The 17497-nt window shown below is 30.0% G+C and overlaps 1 long non-coding RNA gene across 1 annotated transcript; it reads right to left on the bottom strand.

Annotated features, from left to right (window-relative positions):
* Positions 1–13403: 13403 nt before the first annotated feature.
* On the bottom strand, positions 13404–13918 carry LOC148176722 (uncharacterized). The gene is made up of 2 exons (XR_015769823.1): positions 13844–13918; positions 13404–13785 (listed from the first exon to the last, which is right to left on the bottom strand). It is a non-coding gene; the product is annotated as an uncharacterized LOC148176722 (long non-coding RNA).
* Positions 13919–17497: the final 3579 nt, after the last annotated feature.

Raw genomic sequence — 17497 nt, 5'->3', positions numbered from 1 at the left:
TGCTCGTATTTTCTAGTTCAATTTTCTTAAATTATTACCACTTGTTATTTTTGATTCTCTTAATATTCAGTTTCACTTCTTATATTGTTTCAAATTTTCTTTGATTTGTTTGTCTTACAATTTTTCTGTTTATTGTTTATATATTTTCAATTTTGTTATATTTGTTGACTTTTTTCCGACATTTTATAAAATACTTTAGAGGTCTTTGAGTTTTTAGTTTTATTTTACTGTTCTCCAAAACTTTTAGAAAATTGTTTACTGTAATTCATTTAAAAAAAATTGAAAATTTTAAACGATTTTTACATAATTACTATATTTATTCTAAAAAACTTGCAAAATTGAGTTTTAAAGTGATGTTTCTAAATTGTTTATTAATATTATTTTTGGATATTATTAGTTTAGTCTTCAAAATCAGAAAGACGTTTCTAAATCGTTTATTAATAGGACGACAACCTTAAAATTTATAATTATTATTTCTTAAGTCTTATTTATTAGACCTTCCAAATTGCAAAATTTTTAAAAAACATGATAAATTTTAGAAACTTTTTCTTTTTAATAACAAAAATATTTTAAATTTTAAAAAGACGTTTCTAAGACTACAACCTTGAAATTTGTAAGTGGTGTACTTTAGTCTTGTATATTTAATTTTCCAAATTGCGAAATTTTTGGAAAAATAAAACAAATTTTAGAAATTTTTATAATTTGAACAAAACGTATTTTGACTTTTAAGCAGAAGTTTCTAAATCTAATAAGACTACGACCTTGAAATTTCTGGATAATATTACTTTAATTTTGTTTATTAAGTCTTCAAAATTCTAATATTTTAAAAGAACCAAAATAAAGTTTAGAAATTTTAAAATTTAGAACCAAAAATATTTTGAGTTTTAAGGAAAGGTTTCTAAATCGTTTATTAATAAAAGTAGATCCTTAAAATTTTTGGATATTATTACATTAGTCTTATTTATTTAATATTATAAATAATAAAATTTTTGGAAAAACGAGACAGATTTTAGAAATATTTACATTTTAGAACAAAAAATATTTTGAATTTTAAAAAGACGTTTATATTAATAAGACTACGATCTGCGAATTTTTGGTTATTATTATTTTATCTTGCTTATTAAGTTGACTAAATTGCAAAATTTTTAGAAAAATAGACAAAATGTAAACGATTTTAATAATTTTAAACAGACGTGCCTAAATCATTTATCAAAATCACTACAACCTCGAAATTTTAATTATATTACTTTAGGTTTGTTTACCAAGTCTTTCAAATTGCAAAACTTTTGAAACTAAATAAAATTTAGAAATTCTTACACTTTAGAACAAAAAATATTTTGAATTTTAAACAGACGTTTCTAAATCGTTTATTAATCGGACTATGACTTTGTAACTTGTGAATATTACTATTATTACTTTGATTTTGATTTTAAATCTTCCAAATTACGAATTTTTGGAAAAACGACAAATTTTGAAAATGTTTGCAATTTAGAACCAAAAATATTTTGAATTTTAATGAAACTTTTCTAAATCGTGTATTAATAAAACTACGACGTTGAAATGTTTGGACAGTATTACTTTAGTCTTGCTTATTGAGTCTTCATATTTCAAAATTTTTGTGAAAAATGAGAGACTTTAGATTTTAGAACTTTTAATAAAACGTTTCTAAATCATTTCAATAACGACTACGACCTTGAAATTTCTGAATAATATTACTTTAGTCATGTTTATTAAATTTTCCAAATTGCAAATTTTTTTGAAAAACGAAACAGATTTTAAAAATTTTTATAACTTAGAACCAAAAATATTTCGAATTTTGAAGAAACGTTTTTTAATTGTTTATTAATAGGACGACAAACTAAAAATTTTTGGATCTTATTACTTTAGTTTTGTTTATTAATCCCTCCAAATTGCAAAATTCTTGGACAAACGAAACAGTTTTTCAAAATTTTTATAATTTTAAATAAAAAATTTGCATTGATCACATTCAAACCACTAAAACGGAAAAATGAAGAATGAAAACAAGAAAACGAAAATTAGATAAAAAATTTCATACTTTAATTGTAGCAATATAAATTTATTGAAAACCAAAATTCTTAGTAGCTTGAATATAGTCACAACCATTACTGGTTCGAATGTGACCCACCCCCCCTAATTTTATTAATTTTCGAAAGACCCAAATCAACTTCCCTCCCCACTTTCCCAACTTTCCCGTCACATGCTTTTTATTTTTTCCATTCGCCTAAACCAATTTGATGCTGTTTTCTTCGACCTCGGCCATAAAATGTTTATGAGCGGCCGTATTGGTTATCTGCGGACCAACTCGCATTCTTCTATGGAAATTGATTGTGATTGTGACTGTGATAAAAAAGGGAGCGATCGTGCCAAGTTTGTTGATTTCGCTGGCGAAACAATTAATTGATATTTTTAACACGGGAGGGCACTGACTGCACTTTTGCTAGGTGATGTTTGTGCAATGAGCTATAAAAGATTTTTAGATTCTGTGGGCCTGGAACCCGAGATCCAGATGTGCATTTCTGATTCATTAAATGCTTTATTGCGAATAAGAAGAGTGTTGTAATGATGGAATCGTAGAGAACAAACGATAATTTAGAAATTTATTTTTTTTTTTCAGTGGCTTGAATGTGATCATGATAGTGGATTTTCCGTTTTGCCGGGGTAAATTCTCCCGTGCGAGAAAGCCGAGGGAAGCAATACTTTAATCTACCTTAATTGTAGTTTAATCACTAATTATTAGATTTATAATTAACACATCGGTGAAGTTCCATTCTCTTCTAATACTCCCCAAAACCCCATTACCGATATTAGAGCCTCCCTTTCGCAATGATTTACGCGGCTTGATCGAATTTTATTTTGGGTGTTTTCGTTGCGGCTCTCCTTAATGAATTCGCATCCCGAAATCGAAATTTCATCTCCAATAAAATAATAAAATATTCAAACAAACCGAAACGTCCTAAACCCCATCATAATCTAAATCCGAAATCGTATTTCGCAAAACTAATATTAAAACTGAGTGATAAAGACGACGCTCTTCACGTCGGCGTCGCGACGCCTCATCTCCCGCGGATGGAACGAGACAAAAGCTCGAATGTAAAAACAAAACCACTCCGAATCCGTCTATAAAGCATAAGAGCGTGTACGGATTTAATAACTTGTGAATATTCATCTAAACGCCGTCCTCGACGAGCCGACGAAGAAGGCTAAAGCCGGCCATGGATTGAACAGATGAAGACGACCGACGTCGCTATGACGACGCCTAAATTAAGTCATCAATGAATCATTGCCGATGCGGCATATCGGAGGAGGAGGAGGACGGCATAGCCTGAATAAATTAAAAATGTCTTTGCTGAGGGGCGGGGGCGGCGGCGGAGCGGCGGTCACATGTCCCCGGGGGTGGGAAGGTGGCTTTTGGCACTCATTAGGAACTTACATACAAATTGATCGAAAGAGAACTCATTGAGGGAAAAAGTGAAAGAAATCCAAGAAATGTAGAAAGTCGGAGGGACGAGGACGGCGATCACATATTTCAGGGTGCCGGGGGCGGATTAGGGACGATTGAAGCCCCGGGTGGGAGATGATATTGGGCTTCTTAAAATGACCGATTTTATAGTCTCTAGACTCTAGTTTAGATTTGTTAAATTCAAGTTTGTAGTTTCTTTCTTTTAATTTTCTTTAAATTCTTCTTACATCTTCCTTCATTCTTATTATAGAATTTGTTTCAATTCTTTTATGTTCACTTTTCTTTAGAGTTTTTTGTTTCATTTTTAAAGAATTTAGAATCTTTCTGAACCTGTTTTTCAATTCCCTCTAGATTTTTCAGTTTCTTTCGATTTTCTCTGAAGTCAAAATGTCTTCTAGATTTGCTGAAGATTTTTTCTAATATTTTTTTCGTCATCTTTAAATTTTAAATGCATTCTTTCTTGCTGGTTATCTATTATTTTAAAAGTTTTCAGTTTTTTATTTATTTGTAGGTCGTAGTTCTATTAATAAACGTTTTATTAAAATTCAAAATATTTTTTCTCTAAATTATAAAACTAATTCGGAAAACTTAATAATCAAGACATAAGTAATAATTTCCATAAATTTCAAGGTCCTAGTTTTAGTAATAAACAATTTAAAAACGTCTCTTTAAATTTCAAAATTTGTTTGGTTTCAAAATCAATAAATTTCTACAATCTGTCTCGTTTTTCTAAAAATGCTGAAACTTAGAAAACTCAATTCATAGTTCATAGACTAGTGTACAAATATCTAGAAAATTCAAGGTCTTAGTTTTATTAATAAACGATTTAGAAACGTCTCTTTAAAATTCAAAATATTTTTTTTAAATTATAAAAATCTCTCAAATTTGTCTCGTTTTGTCAACAATTTTGTAATTTGGAAAACGTAATAAGCAAAATCAAAGCAACAATATCCAAAAACTTCAAGGTTCTAGTCCCATTAATAGACGGTTTAGAAATGTCTGTTTAAATTTCAAAATATTTTTAGTTCCAATTTATAACAATCGGTATCGTTTTTCCAAAAATGTTAAAATTTTGAAAACTTAATAAACAAAACCAAAGTAATAATATCTAAAAATTTCAAAATTGTAGTTCTATTATTAAACGATTTAGAAACCATTTCTAAAAATTTAAAATCATAAAATTTAATAAATAAGACTAATGTAATAATATCCAAAAATTTAAAGGATTTAATTCTCATAATAAACGATTTAGAAACCTTTCTTTAAAATTCAAAATATTTAGGTTCTAAACGATAAAAATTTATAAAATCTGTGCCGTATTTTCAAAAATTTTGTTATTTAGAAAACTTAATAAACAAAATTAAAGTAATAATATCCACAAATTTCAAAGTCGTAGTCATATTAATAAACGATTTAAGAACGTCTTAATCAAGACTTAATAAACTAAACTAAAGTAATAACATCTAAAAATTTTAAGGTCGTAGACCTATCAATAAATAATTTAGAAACGGCACTTAAAAATTCAAAATATTTTTTGTTCTGAATTATATAAATTTCTAAAATCTGTCTCGTTTTGTAAAAAAAATTGTAATTTGGAAAACTTAATAAACAAGACTGAAATAATCATATCTACAAATTTCAAGGTCGTAGTCTTATTAATATACGATTTAGAACGTCTTTATAAAACGTCTTTATAAAATTGAAAATATTTTTTGTTCTAAAATGTAAATATTTCTAAAATCTGTCTCGTTTTTCCAAAAATTTTGTTATTTATAAAATTTAATAAATGGTAATAATATCCAGAAATTTCAAGGTCGTAGTCCTATTAATAAACGATTTAAAAACGTCTCATAAAATTCAAAATATTTTGGGTTCTAAACGATAAAAATGTATAAAATCTGTGTCGTATTTCCAAAAATGTTGTAATTTAGAAAACTTAATAAAGAAAATCAAAGTAATAATATCCACAAATTTCAAAGTCGTGGTGTTCTTAATAAACGATTTAAAATCGTCTTAATAAGGACTTAATAAACTAAACTAAAGTAATAACATCCATAAATTTTAAGATCGTAGTCCCATTAAAAGATGATTTAAAAACGTCACTTAAAAATTCAAAATATTTTTTGTTCTGAATTATAAAAAATTCTAAAATCTGTCGTTTTCTGGAAAATTTTGCACTTTAGAAGACTTAATAAACAAGACTAATAATTGTCCGGAAAGTACAAGGTCATAGTCCAATTAACAAACGATTTAGAAACGTTTATCTAAAATTCAAAATATTTTTGTTTTAAATCTATATATTTTTCTTTATCAATTTTTCCCGCATTATTAATTTTTTCTGTTTCATTTTTATTTTCTTTACTTCTACCCACAAGTTCTCAATTTTTCTCTTCGGAGACCAAATGGTCGACCTCCAGTTTTTGACTTTTTTTTTGGTACTAAAAAGTTTAGAAATTTTCAAAAAATTTATTAATAAATTTTTAATAAATTTATTAGAAAATAGCTAAGAGAATTTTGGAACTTATGTAACAAATATTTTTATTTTGGTTGCTGAATCCACCAAATTACAAAATAATTCATCGACAAAGAAGTAGGTATACAAAAAAATTTGAATATTTTAGAAAAAAATATTTAAAACTCATTTATTGTTTTATAATAAAAAAAAATCTGCTTTTTTAGTATGATTTTAGATTGAAACTTAAAGTGATTAAAAACCGTAAATCCCACCCCCGGCGGGGGTGGAAACCCGCAAATTTTTTCTTTCTTAATGAAATTTGTCCTCTTTGAATCCGAAATGACGATATCGTGTATCAATTACACGCTTCTTTAAACCCGCCGATGCCACTTACATAAAAATTCACCCTCTTTTTTAAGAGAAAAGTTTGGAAACGATTAGCGCCGCGCTTATTGCTCGTTAATAGAACGTAGGCTATGGATGTTATTAGCGCTTTTCCGGGGGTTTTCCAGACACATGTTCGAGGGGATTGTGTACGTAAAAAACTCGAAACTGATAAGGGAAATTGGTACATGCCACGTCTGAAAAGAAATTGTCGTTCGATTCCCTCGAGGTAAAATTGGTGTCTTCCATTTCTTGTAAAGCATCCCCAATTCGCTCTCGCGAGCATTTGTGTGTCATTTGATCCCCTATCGCTTTTATACGAGTTTGATTGTATCGGCCGCTTCCAATTTGATTGTGGGAGACAAACGGGGGAAGTGACATTTTTTTTTTATTTTTTTTTATAGTTTGCAGTGATCACGTTGAAACCACTTTTTCCGAAAAATTAAGAAATAGTCGCGCGATTTTGCAACTAGCTGGTTTGAACAAGTCTAGACCAAAGACTCTTAAATTATTTCTATTTTTCAGTATTTTTAGTTTTGAATATTATCTCAAAAAAAATTGTGATTGCAAACTCAAAAATTTGAATTTCAAAAATTTTGACCTCCACATATAATTTTTGACGGGAATAATAAAAATGAATTTTTTGTAGCGTGTCTAATCAATATCAACTATTTTATTTGCTTTTCTGTGAAACTAGTAAGAAATTTACAACAATAAAATTTAACAAACTAAAATAACTAAAAATATTATCAATTAAAAAAAAAATCTAATCGGATTCATTTTCGGATTTTCCACCTTCTTTTCCTCCAGATCCACCTTTTCCCTTTCTTCCTCCTTTTCTTCCTTTATCTTTTTCTTGCTTTGTTCCACCTTTTCCACCTCTTAATCCATCTTTTCCTCCTTTGTTTTTGTCTTCATCATTTTCACCTTTTCCTCCTTCGTTTTTACCTTTGTTGTCGTCATCGTTTCCGCCTCCAAGCCCACCTTTTTCTCCATTATCTTTTTCTTCCCCATCACCACCGTTTCCTCCTTTATCGTTGTTTTTGTCGTCATCATTCTTTCCGCCCCCTTTGTCACCATTATCTTGTTCTCCCTCATCTCCTCCTTTTCCTTCTTCGTCTTTATCGTCGTCACCCCCACCCATTCCGTCTTTATTTTTTCCATCTTCATCATTTCCGTCTTGTCCACCTCCAAGTCCACCCATTCCTCCTTCAAGTCCTCCCAAACCACCTCCACGTCCACCCTGTCTACCTCCACGTCCACCTTGTCCACCCTGTCCGCCTCCAAGTCCACCCTGTCCGCCTCCAAGTCCACCCAGACCACCTCCACGTCCACCCTGTCTACCTCCAAGTCCGCCCAGACCACCTCCATGTCCACCCTGACCACCTCCAAGTCCACCTTGTCCACCACCAAGACCACCTTTTCCTCCATTATCTTTTCCTCCTCCATTTCCACCTTCACCATCTTTATCTGGATCTTCGTCACATTCACCTGATTCATCTTCATCTTTTCCACTTCCTCCAAGTCCGCCCAATCCTCCTTTACCTTTATTTTTTCCACCACCAAGACCACCATTTCCTCCATTATATTTTCCTCCTCCATTTCCACCATTACCAGTTTCAGAATCTTCCTCACATTCACCTGATTCATCTTCATTTTTTCCACCACCAAGACCACCTATTCCTCCATTATCTTTTCTTCCCCCATTTCTACCTTTACCGTCTTTATCAGGATCTTCATCACATTCACCTGATTCATCTTTATTTTTTCCACCTCCTCCAAGTCCACCGATTCTTCCCCCACCCTTTCCAGAATCATTCTTTTTCTCCTCAGAATCTTCTTTGGATTCGTCTGCATACGAGGAGATCAACAGACTACAGACCAATAAGGTAACGATATAATAAACCTAAAGATAAAAAACAAAAAAAGTTAAAAAAAATCAAAACCAAAAATTTTGCAAACGTACCTTTAGCTGCTTAGACATGTTACTTAAGACACTTATGTGCTTACTGCTCAAACCGGAGGTAGATAAGTCTCTTTATATCCACATTTTTTCATAAATATCTTTCCATAAACTTAAACTTTATGGTTTTTGAATATTATCAGGTAATAGCAAAATTGAATACAAAATTTTTGACAAAAGCCTTGAAACTAATTTTAAGCATTTTTGTAACGATTTTTTGACCGTTTGCCTGTTGATAATTTGAAATTCTAGTCAACTGTATTTTTTGGAAAAATTTGTTTATTTTTTTTTTTAATTTTGGAAATTTTTTTGTATTGCATTCTGTTTAGATGCTTTTAAAATATTCAAAATTGTGATTTTTGTCAAGTTAGCTAATAAAATTTTCAGAATTCTTTACAGATTGTCATACCCTCTTGTCAAAAATTGACAAAAGTATGTCAAGTTTGTCAAAAAGTTGAAAACCAAAACTGAAATTTTTTGTAAATTGTATTTTTTCTACGATGAAATTTTATGTTGTGTTATTCCTCCAGAATTTTCAGAGCCGCCTTGTACAAGAATACCACCAGAACCAGCACCTCATGTTCTCCCTTGACCTCCAGTACCACTTGAACGTCCCCCTCCTTGTCCTCCAGCACCGCCTGAACGTCCTTTTCCTTGTTCTCCAGGTTGTCCACTACTTCCTCCAGTTCCTCCATGACCTCCAGAACCACCTCCACTTCCTCCATTTTGTTTAGTACCACCACCAGGATTGTTTTTTTCTGTTCCTCCTTGGCCCCCAGAACCACCAGAACGTCTTTTTCCCTGTCCTCCAGGTTGACCACTACTTCCTCCAGTTCCTCCAAAACCACCACCTTTACCTCCGTCTTGCCCATGACCACCACCAGAACCGCCTTTTCCTCCTTGACCTCCTGAACCACCCAAACGTCCTCCTCCTTGTCCTCCAGATCCTCCACTACCACTGCCAGTTCCTTCAAGACTCCCAGAACCACCTCCTTTTCCTCCGTCTTGTCCACGACCACCTCTAGAACCGCCTTTTCCTCCTTGACCTCCAGATCCTCCACCACCTCTTCCAGTTCCTCCAGGACCTCCATAACCACTTTTTCCTGCTCCTCCTTGGCCTCCAGATCGTTTACTAAGTCTTTCAATTTTTCCAAGACCACCAGAAACATTGCCTATTTCTCCAAGTCCTCCATGTTCACGTCCTCCACGTCGCCACATAGCTGTTTCCACTTTCAAGTCTATTGCTTTCTTTTTATTTTTTGACATTTGTTGTCAACAATTGACAAAAAAATGTCAAATTTGTCAGAGTTGAAAAATAAAACTGACACTTTTTGTAATTTTTACTTTTTTTCTATGAAATGACATTCTATTAAAAAGTTTAACAAAAATAAAAAAATGTACCTAAATGATTATAAGACTTCTTTGGGCTAACCATCTTCAGAACTGCTTCCTTCTTGGCCTCCTTGGCCCCCAGAACCACCTGAACGTCCTCCTCCTTGTCCTCCAGGACCACCTTGTCCAAAACCACCAGCAGAACCGCCTCTTCTAGTTCCTCCTTGGCCCCCAGAACTACCTGAACGTCCTCCTTGTCCTCCAGATCCTCCACGTCCTCCTCGATTTCCTCCAAGACCCCCTGAACCACCTCCTCTTTCTCCGTTTTGTCCAAGACCACCACCTAAACCGCCCCTTCCTGCTCCCCCTTGACCTCCAAATCCTCCATTCCCTCTTCTAATTCCTAAAAGACCAAGTAGCCCATCACCATATCTACGATCTTCAGGTCTTCCTAAGTCTTTTCCAAGTCTATTTCTCCCTTTTTTAATTCTATTTTTTATTGATTTTCCTACTTCTCCATTTTCAAGCCCGTTTTTATCTCCTCCAAGTCCCCCTTTTCCTCCCTCAAGACCTCCGAGTCCACCTTTGTTATCTTGTTTACCTTTACCTCCCCCAGATTCGTCTTTTCCGCCACCAAGTCTACCTTTTCCTCCTCCACCTCCTCCAAGCCCTTTCTTTTTTCCATCGGAATCTTCTTTAGAATCATCTCCAAGTGTGACAATGATCAGATTACACACCAAGAAAGTAACAATAACATATATCTAAACGAAAGAAAAACAAAAAAATATATATAATAGGGGAATAATCTCACAGTTGAACTTACTTTAAGTCGCTTGGACATGTCTCTTAAGTCTCTTTGGCGCTCACTACCACAAACGGTCACAGATAAGTCTCTTATACCTCAATTTTAGCATAAATATCTCATAAACGTTAACTTTACAATTTTTAAATGTTATCTAAAACTGCATACTTATGACATTGTAAATCAAAAAGTACAAAATTTTCCAGAATTTTTGAAAAAAATTAAGTGCTGAGATTTTTTTTATTTTTTAATATTTCAGTCAAAAGCGAGAATGTAATAAATCGACTATTTTTAAATGCTAAAATTTATATTTTAGAAAAAAAAAAATTTAATGTGAAATTTTGTTTACATTTTATGACCACATTTTGTTAGTTTAATTGTTTTTTCAGGTACCAATAAAATGCGAACTAAATTTACACGTTATCTTTACTTACGTAAGTAAAAATTTTAAAGCTTCTAAGAAAAAATTGTAACAGTATTTTATGTATAAAGTGCGCAAAGTCGAGTTTTAGAAGACGAGAGTGAAAGTTTACGGACGAGTCGTAACTTCTTTATTTAATAATAATAATAATAATATTTAGAATCTTTTGAGTTTCCCAAGTTTCCCTGTTTTTCCTCACCACACTTTCCTTGACGGCTTTGCCCATCTCATTCGTTTTTTCCATTTTCTTGTTTTTGCTCTTACGCTTCTGTTGTCATAAAAGCACACACCAAAAGAGCAAAGATAAAGTAAGTCTGAAATGAAAAAAATAAATAAAATTAACATAAAATGAATACATTCTTTAAACTTGGTGAACAACTCAGTACAAGATTGAAGACTGAAGAGGAAAGAAGCGTTTTTTATACGGAATAAATTATTTTTTATTCATTATTTAAAATTATAAATCAAAAATTTTAGGGTGATAGTATAACTTTTAATGTTTTATTTATATGATTATTTATTGATATGCTGTTTTTATACCAAATTATTGCAAAATAAAAAATATAAAATATGCAGAACCACGAACTCCAATTTCGATTAATTTTTTTTTTAAATCTGCTCTTTTATTTTTTCTTCAACACTGTAAATTTTGCTTAATTCTTGCTCTACTTTTAAAAATTTTTTGAAAATCAAAACTTTGCTTTCTCAAAATTACTAAAAATTCATTAATTTTAATAATTTTGTAATTTGGCATCACTACATATCAAGTTTTTGCTAATTTTCGAAAAACACACATCTTAATTTTATAATTTGACAGATGCAACAAATTGATTTAAAAACTGAAAACAAAAAATAAAAATTTCGAAAAATCTCTAGCATTTTTCAGGAATTTAGTAATTTGGTACATTTAAAAAAATACAGATTAATTAAAAGTTAATTAAAAAAAGATTGAAATTTTTAAAAATTTTCCAAACCTCAATAAATAAAAAATTCGAAAAATCTGTTCCGGTTATTCAAAAATTTTGTAATTTACTAAATCTAACAATAAAGTCTAAAAAAATTTAATTTAATTTTAGTATATTTGAAATTAAAAAATTGGCTTTTTTAAAATTACAAAAAAATTCAAAATTTAATTAGAAAATTGGTGTTGACTTTAAAATTGATTAAAAAAATCTTAAAATTTGTCGTATTTAAAAAAATAAAAAATTTCAAAAATCCATTTTGTTTTTCAAAAAAGTTTAAATTTGGCACATCTAAAAACAAAGTAACAATTTTCCCAAATTTCAAGGTTGTAAAACCAAAAATGACTAATTAAATAAAGACTTTTCGAAAATCAAAATTTTGCTTTCTTAAAATTACAAAAATGTAAAAATTGTTATTACTTTGGAAAGTGGCAAGTTTAACAAGAAAATTGTAATTCAGTTAAGAATTGATTAAAAAAAATGCAAATATTTTAAAATTTGGCAAACTTAATGTTGAAACTTCGAAAAATCCATCTCACTATATGCATATGTAATGTTTTTTTTTCATTAGATTTTTGGCGGAAAAAAAAAATCTTCATTGCATGTCTAAATATCACAACCATTTATTTGCTTTTTGGTGAAACTACTAAAAAATTTATAACAATAAAATTAAAAAAAAATTAAAATAACAAAAAATATTCTTAATATAAAGAGAGAAATGATTACATGGTCCTTTTCCTCTCGATTTTCCTCCACTTTTGTCAATACCTTCTAATCATGTTCCAATTCCTCTTTTGCGTCCTTTTTTATTTCCTTTATAACCATTATTTCTTCCAAATCCCCCATTTCCTAAAAATTTATTTATTAATTTACGTTTTGTACCTTTTCTACCTCTAATTTCACTGTTTTTTCTTTTATCTTCATCACCACCATCTCCAGCTCTTCTATTCCAAAGTCCAACTCTTTCCATTTTCTCCTATATCTTTTACTCCTTTTGTTCCATCTTTTCATCTTTATTTTGTCCATCTCTATCTTTCTCTCCTCCAAGTCGTCTACCTTTTCCATCTCCACCTTTTCCATATCCACCCTCTAATCCACTTTGTCCACCTTCAAGTCCATCGTTGTTTTCTTATGTTTTTATTGTTGTTATCTCCATTTTTTCCGTCTTCAAGTCTTCCTTTTCCTCTCCTATTTTTTTCTTCCTCACCTCCTTATCTTTATCGTCATCATCTTTGCCGCCCCCTTCTTTCTCTTTTACTTCCACATGTTCACGTTTTCCACCTTCATCTTTATCGGCGTCACCTTCACCTATGTCATCTTTATTTTTTCTTTCTTCAAAACCATTTTTATCACCTTCTTGTCCTTCGTTTTAACCTCCAAATCCACCCTGCCTATGCCTCCTTTATCTGCATTTTTTTCACCTCCAAGTTCACCTTTTCCTTCATCTTTTCCTCCCCCATGTTCACGTTCCCCTTCTTCATCTTTATCTTCGTCACATCCATCTTTTCCATCTTTATTTTTATCTTTTTCTCTCTAAAAGGTTACGTCCTCTACGTCTCCCCAGACCTCTTTTTCCACCTCCAAATCAATTTCGTCTTTTTTTAATTCTATTTGGTGTTATTAATTTTATTACACTTACAATATTTGAACTAAACTTACACGTTATCTTCTCTTACATAAATAGATATTTAAACAGTTTTGTGCAAAAAATTAACCTATTGTAACAGTATTTTGTGCATCAAGTGCGGAAAACCAGTTTTTGGTGACGAGAGTGAAAATTCACGGACGAGGCGTAAGTTTTTTTATTCAAATGTGCCGGTGGGATATTTAGAATCTCTTGAGTTTCCCGAACTTCCCTGTTTTCCATCACCACCACTTCCTTGTCGATTTTGACCATCTCGCTCCCTTTTTCCACTGTCTTGGCTTTGCCCTTGCACTTCTGATGGTATGATAGCACACGCTAAAAGAGCGAAAATGAAGTAAACCTGAAGTGTGATAAAAACAATATTAAACAAAATTAATATAAAATAAATCAATACATACTTTTAACTTGGTAGACATTGTGGAAAAGGACTGAAGACTGAAGACCAAAAAAGCGTCTTTTATAGTAAAAAAAAAAAATTTTATTTATTACTTTGAATTATAACATAAATTTTTAGACTGATAATGACTTTTATTGTTTTGTTTTTATGATTATTTATAGTTGAACTGTCTTTTTATACCAAAATATTGCAAAAATAAAAAATATAAAACATAAAATAATATACAATTTAGGTTTTGCTTATTTGCTTATTTTATATTTTATAATTATATATACAGGGTGTTGCAAAACTTATGATCCATAGCGCAAGAGAGGGGCCAACAGCAATACAGATGGTGAATTTCATAACTAAAATTGATAAAAATTAATAGCATTCAAAAAGAATAAAAAATTAACAACAATCTCGGAATTGTAGAGATGTAGTAAAATATCCTAGGCAACGAGAGTGTAATGTTCATCTAACCAATGAATGATAACATGTGTCCGATTTTCAAATACTATTCAGCAGGGATTGGCTACCATCTTTTCGTCTTAACTCGACTATTTATTGAGCTAAAAAAATTTTATTTCGAATTTAATTTTGGTTCAGAATTGTTGCCTTCATAAGCCTTTTTTCTCTAGGTTACGAGTTCTGGGTAACCTGTATTCATATACTTTATTTTTCTGTAAAGCACTGTAAAGCTTTTTTCAATTTTAAAAGTTTTTTTTAAATCAAAATTTTCCAAAACTCAATAGTTTTGGAATTTGGCAAAATTACGAATCAAGCGTTTGACAATTTTTGCAAAATAAGTTTCAATTTTTTAATTTTACAGATTGAACAAGAAGATTGGAATTCAGTTTAAAGTTAAAAAAAAATAAAATTTTAAAAATATCAAAAAACAAAAAATTCGAAAAATTGTCTCATGCTTTCAATAAGTGTCTAATTTAGTAGCTATATCACGAACATTGGAGTGCACTTAGAGTTATTAAAGATATTTCAAATTTTGCAAATTCGCATAGTAAAACATTTGGATAATCTGTCCAGGTCTTTCAAAAATTTTGTAATTTTATAGCCTAACAAGACAGTTTAAGGTAGTAGTCTCTCTAAATTTCAAGTTTGTACGACCATAAAAGACTGACTTACAAGAGTTCTATTAAAAATCAAAATTTTGGTTTCTTGAAATTACAAAAAAAATTCAATAATTTTGTAATTTCTCAAATCCACAAATCAAGTTTCAAGAAAATTAAAAAAAAAATTAAAATTTGTCTCGTTTTTTTCAATAATTTTGTAATTCGACAGATCTAACAAAGACAGCAATCCCAGCAAATTTCAAACTTGCATGTTATAAACATAAATGACTAATTTTCATGAGTAATTTTAAAAATGGAAATTTTGTTTTTTCGAAATTACAAAAACTCAAAATTTCAATAATGTTAATTGAATAAGTCTGTTGATCAAATTTTTAAAGATTTTCGAAAAATTTTGCATATTGCAAATAATAAAAAAAATAAAAAAATTCTCGTTTTTTCAATAATCTTGTAATTCGGCAAATCTTGCAAAATTTAAGATAACAATTTCCTCAAATTTCAGGTAAAAGAACTATTTTACAAAAGTCTTTTCGAAAATCAAAATTTTGGTTTCTCAAAATTACAAAAATTCTCAATTTCAATAATCTTGTAAAGTGCCAAATTTATTAGAAAAATTGAAGTTGAGAATTAAATAAAAAAAAATCCAAAAATTGTAAGGGACGGGTCAGGTGAAAATAATACCGTCCCGATTAACATTTGAACTTTAATAATAATGATTAAACAAAAACTTAATTGTTAGGACCGAGTCGTCGCCACACGCCATGTTGGCTTCGCTGCTTCTTCCCCCTCCTTCAGTCTGAGGCGCGCAATTCAAAATTTAACGTAAACTCTTACAAAATTTAACAAATTTGTACACTCAAAAGAATCAAAAACCTCAAACTCGCTTTTTCAAAAAAGCTTGAATTTAGCAAATCTAATGACAAAGTTAAAAGTAACAATCTCCCCAAATTTCAAATTTGTACAACCAAAAAAGACTGATTTACAAGAGTATTTTCAAAAATCAAAATTTTGGTTCGTTTAAATGACATAAATTCGTAAAACGTTTTCCGTTCAATCAACAATACTGTAATTTAATAGATAATACAAACAAGCTTAAGATAGTAATCTCAGATAATTTGAAACTCATTTTCAACTTAAAAAAACATTATATATTTTCATAATTTTTTTTTTAATTTTCGAACTTTTTATTTTAGAAATTGTACATTGTTCGCCTTGAATTTTAAGCACTTCCACGTATTTCCTTTAACAATATGTTAAAAGTCTCGTTAGCATTGTAAGGTTAACCATAAAATCATTTTTTTCCATTTGTTTTAATTAAAATAACTAGATTTTGTTATACAGTATGTCCCCGGATTGAGTTCACAAGAGGAAAAAAAAAATATTTTCCATTTTACAAGAAAATGACAAAGGAATAATATTTTTTGCTTATTTCAAAACATAAATCTGCAAATAAAATTTCAAAATTATTAGTTTGTACTCTTAAAATTAATTTTTTCATTATTTTTTTTTAATTAAATTTTGTAATCGTATTTAAATAATAGCAGGCTGTGGATTCACAATATCAAATAGTGCGTTAAAGATTAAAGAAAAATTTACCCAATAATGTGTAAGTATTAAAAAATTGTAAAAAAATGCAATTGCATCCTCAAAAATAATTGAGAAAATTCGAAACAGTCTTAAAGAATTACGAGTTAGAATTGAACTATGTGCTAAAACAAGTAATGGGTCAATCAAATAGTGGAAATTGGCTTGAGTTAAGGAACAAATTTCATTCTTTTGACATTTTTTGCAAAATTAAAAATAAAAAAGTTCTTCGTTATTTTTTGTTTTTTTTTCAATTTCAAGAACACAGTTTCATAATATTAAAGTTTTAATTAAAGATTTATTTATTTTAAATTAAGCAAAAAGTGTTATTCCTTTGTCATTTTTTTTGTAAAATAAAAAATAACGGTTTTTTTCCTCTTGTGAACTCAACCCGGGGACATACTGAATGTCAATTTTGAAAACCATGCTTTTTTTTGTGCTGTGAACTGCCATTTTCCTGATAGTGTGGATTATAGTCTTGTCCTGAAGTTACAAAGGCAGATGCTAAAAGAGCCAAAATAAAGTAAACCTGAAAGTAGTACAAGTAGAATAATACGAAAAAAATACCTTAAATTTATTAGACATTGTTGTAGAATGTGAAGGAAGCGGTTTGAATAAGTCTTTTATACCATTTTTTTTTGTTTAGTTTCAGTTGATAATTTTTATAGTTGAATTATCTTTACTAAAAGTTTAGTTGTTTCTTTATGTATTTCTAGATCGTTTACAAATGAACACAGTTAATTTAGAGGTTTATTATACAATTTACGTAGTTTTTTAAGTAGTTTGAGTTATACTATTTAAATAGATAGTAGTACAAAAACTGAAAATTATCTTTTAGAATTAATTTACAATATTTTTGAAAAGCACATTTTTTATTCCTTTCGTTGTTGAACATATTCTTAAACTTAATTTGATTAATTATTATTATTTTTAGTCAACAAACGTGGATTAATGACCCTCATTAACAAACTGTTGACGAACAAGTCAATCTTTTAAACTACTAG

This window comes from Gnatocerus cornutus, chromosome 3 (genome assembly GCF_029298725.1).
Source record: "Gnatocerus cornutus isolate USDA-ARS CGAHR chromosome 3, icGnaCorn1.1, whole genome shotgun sequence".
NCBI lineage: Eukaryota > Metazoa > Arthropoda > Insecta > Coleoptera > Tenebrionidae > Gnatocerus > Gnatocerus cornutus.
This window is presented reverse-complemented; position numbering and strand designations above follow the sequence as displayed.